The 4,360-nt window shown below is 32.9% G+C and overlaps 1 long non-coding RNA gene across 1 annotated transcript; it reads left to right on the forward strand.

Annotated features, from left to right (window-relative positions):
* The first annotated feature begins 2,499 nt into the window (after positions 1-2,499).
* On the forward strand, positions 2,500-3,339 carry LOC136972174 (uncharacterized). Its single transcript, XR_010880293.1, has 3 exons — positions 2,500-2,938; positions 3,006-3,124; positions 3,202-3,339. It is a non-coding gene; the product is annotated as an uncharacterized lncRNA (long non-coding RNA).
* The last annotated feature ends 1,021 nt before the right edge of the window (positions 3,340-4,360 follow it).

The raw sequence follows: 4,360 nt of genomic DNA on the forward strand, positions 1-4,360 counted from the left end.
TCGGTCATAGTGTGAAACAGCCCTTATAGTGAAAGAAAGAAACGTACCGGACGATTTTGAGCCTATGATTCAACCCTTGCATGTAAGAGAGAAAGGAATGGAAAAAGAGGAATATTGTTCTTAATATATTCTTTAAAACGTATTCCACTCAAAACAACGATAAAATTTTTAACTATTTCTCAGTAATTTTTAACAATCTTTAAATAATAAGTATAAATTTACGAAAAAACATCGAAATAAATCTTGACCTTCAGAAATTGAAGAATAAAATTATGTGATTTGTGATTTTCACAGATGACTTTTGCTTTCGCTAAATATGTCGAAACAGTGAGTGATATATTAACGTTTTATATTTATTAACGCCGTATTTATCGAATAGTTATCTATTTTATGTTAATTTTATTACAGAAAGTCGTTTTATGCAGACGAGGAAGATTTTGAGGTGTGGTAAGTATATGAATGCCAAAGTAATTAACTATTCAAATCATTTTATATAGAAGTCCAGTGGTTGATTCTAGTGCCCAACGCCCAAACATTTTGTGTTGCACCACCAATAAACTAGAAATACAAAATTTTTTGTAGGTCCATAGTTGTAAAAACCTTCGATTTAATTACTTCAAGTAATAGGGCGGTGGTGGTAATTCTAATTACAGAAGTCTTCTTTACGTAGTGTTTAGACCATCTTTCATTAGCGTAGTATGTGTATCACTGGTTGAGAACTGTTGGTTTAGAGTGTAGACATGTATTACAGTGTTTTATGAACGTGAAGACTTATACAAAAATATCCGGTCAATAATATTCAGGCGTTAGTAGGTTATTTCCTCCCGTTTGCCTTTCGTCTTGCGTCAAATTCGAGGCCCAAATAGTAGCCTGCCCGTGAAATTAATTTCATTGTTCGAAGTGCCTTCATAAGATATCACATTGTATAGATCCGGATACAGTGACTATTGTGGAAATACAGTAGAGCATCGATTATCCGACTTAATTGGAGACTGGGGTTGGTCGGATAACTGAAAAGTCGGATAACTGAAAAGTATGAAAAAATACATTATTAGTATAGTGTATTAGGCCTGGTTTAAATACTAGCCTCCTTTTCATGGTCGAGCCAGTGCTGCCAGCTAAAACATGCAAAAATTTAACAAAAATAATATTAAAGTAGCCAAGACATAACCAAATATTGTAGCGCTACATCACTAGCGGACATTTGAATTTGCCAACTAGAACGCGGTCGGTTAACCGATAAGTCGGTTAATCGGGGGTCGGATAATCGATGCTCTACTGTATAGTTATACAACACTGTTACCATTTCCATACAGATATGCTCTACTCTAAACTTAATTAAATGGTAATATACTATATATTGTGTTATTACTATAATTATGCTATAAAGTATATTTATTGTTATATCTCATTTTATAGATTTATATACGAGACATTTATCATATTGAAGCTTTTAGTGTAGAATATCAAATCTACAGTACCCAGAATTAAGATGTATCTAAGCACGGCGATACTGTTTTCTATTTTCATTTGTGTCACTTCATTGTGGATAAGGTAAGTGACAGAATGTTCTTTGATATTAAGTTAAGAAACTATTAAATATAAACGATGTTATTTGTTTTATGGCCTTTAACATCGCTTCTTCTGTACACGGAAACTATCCACCATTTAGTTCTTATAAACGGAAAGAAAGCATGAAAAACGCCACGCGGTGAGGCGCGAACCCATGACTGACAAAAAGTCTTTTGTGGTTTCATCACGTATCTGCTGATGGGCTGAATATTTCTAGAATTATAGTATAGAATAAGAATATATTTTGTAAAAATTTTAAAGTCTCCACCAACTTTCAAATTAGCTTATTACAATTTCTCAATAATTTCATTTTAATATTATAACACGAATCACCTGTTTGTTTAGTTAAGTTACTGCAACGCAACACTTGGGCGATCTGCCTAGGGGGAATGCCTTTTGGGAAATCTTTTTAAGAGAAACTGGCCCCTATTCAATCGTTACAGACGTGGAGAAAATCCGAAAATCTCTGCGTGACCAGCCAGTCCTAGCCCGAACCTACAGTATTCAGGAAATGGAACTTCTTGGCCAAAATAAACCTACTAATACCAAAAATATTTATATACTTCTTATTTCATTTATACAGACGGAGGAAATGGAGAATGACTTTATTTCAACGTTACGGTACACCAGGACCAAAACCAAATTTCTTCATTGGAAATTTGAATGAACTTAACGATGGTGTAAGTACTTTCACTCGCAGATCTAAAGACAACGCTATAGAAGAAGCAAGACATTGTTTTGAAAAACGAATTGAAGAATGGTTACAACAATACGGAAAAATATTTGGGTAACTTTTAATTTTATTAACCACTTGTTTCAGTACAGGAAAGATTAAAATGGTAAATACAATCTTTATTCGATATTTTATTATACAATTCTTTCAGAGTGCTGTAAAGTTTTATATTTCGGATGAGTTCCCTAATGTCTCGTCCGATAAATATCTTCTTAAAAAATCTAGAGAAACAAGGAGATCGGCCGTTCGATATAGCAAATATATGTAAAAGATTAGTGTTTGATATAATGTGCCCATCAGTGTTTGGTATAATCACAGATGTGCAAAATAATGAAACTAACATCTTTATCGAGTCTGCTTCCGCTGCGTTTTCAACTGATACTTCTGATGCTTTGGTTGGAATATCGAGTGATGTTTCAATTATCATTAACACTAAATTTTATTGTTTAATAAGATAATAATTAATTAAATAATAATTTTTCACGTCATTCAGTTTGTTTTACGGAAGTAGAGCCATTATGCAGTTTCCTTCCATATAAAATAGAAAACTTGAAGCATTTTCTGAATCTACCATTTTGGTGCACGGTTTATGAGACATCTCAAATAGTGATCAACGCTAGGAAAATATTAATTGTGAGTTTATTTACGGTAGATTAATCTGAAAACTTCATGAAATTTAATTCATATGTTATTATTTTAGCAACGTCCACAAGATCTGCTGCAGAGAATTATAGAGGCAGAAGATGAGAGTAATGGAGAAATCAAGAAACTTTCAGACCGTATTGCAATTGCAAATGCAATGATGCTTATGGCAGCTGGGTATCGGAAGTTACTTAAGTTGTAATTACGATACCAGGGAATTATTGTTAATATAAAATTTTAAATGGTTTCTGCAGATATGACACGACCAGTTCTACTTTACGATGGTGTATTTATCATCTCGCCTGTAATCCTGAAATACAACAAAAAATCAACGAAGAAATTAAATCCAACGTTTCAGACGATGTAAAATGTTATCTTTAATTTCAATTAACAATTCTAACAATTCTACAGCTCTGGAGTTCTTCGTATAGTATGACAGAAGTCAAAAATGCTGAAGACTTTCCATGGGCAATGTTTCCCATATATTTGGAGTCTATCCAAATGACACTAAGTCGATTCATTATGGGCTGCCTTATCCATCAAGATATATTGATAAAAGAGGCCTTCTTGGTGCAAACAGGCCGCAAAATTCAAAAATGAATGTATAGAAAAAGGCAAAATTTGGTCCAGGTGTTGCATTCTGGTAGATCTCGATGAAACACTGTCTTCTATGGGCACCCTTGTAGGCGATTGACATGCCTAAAAAACACTGGTGTCTCCAGTGTTTTTGTCTCATATCTAACACCTATGTGGGGGTAGTTGGTGCAATTTTTCTCTATGAATTGGCAAGCCGTTGATAGTGAGAGAACGTGCGAGCAGTTTTCAAAAAGGAAAAATATATGCAAGAATATTTTTATAAACAATATTCATTTTTAAATTATATTTTTATAACCAATCACTTGCAAAGAACAGATATCTTTTTTACATATCTGACATTTTACAAATCTGGAAAATTGAGAGCTTTATCATTATCTACAAGTATTCTGATGCACCAGATCTGTAATTTTGCTTTATCGCAGATAAAAAAAATTTATAATATGTATATGTCAAAGGTTAGCAATAACAATACTAAGGTTGGTGCTGGCAAACCTTTTTCGATCATTCAAATTAGAGATATATGAAGACAAAGTAAGCTATACATATCACTTCCTGTTATACAATGATAGCGTAGGTAAAACAATTGAAATTTTTTTCAATGTCGTTGAATTATTCAGTACGATATACTAAAGAATCGAGATTCAATAAACAAATCCACAAATTATTATGAAAAATTATAAATACATTCGAGAAATTCTGTTGAAACAGGTTACCTATGTTGTATTCTCTAACCGTAGCATGATTTATTTCTTACATGAGTACGAACTAGTGTCTACATTTTTCAAAATTTTCCCAGGAGTGGAACTACCATCAAGG

This window comes from Centruroides vittatus, unplaced genomic scaffold, assembly GCF_030686945.1.
Source record: "Centruroides vittatus isolate TY-2023 unplaced genomic scaffold, ASM3068694v2 contig_2818, whole genome shotgun sequence".
Classification (NCBI taxonomy): Eukaryota; Metazoa; Arthropoda; class Arachnida; order Scorpiones; family Buthidae; genus Centruroides; species Centruroides vittatus.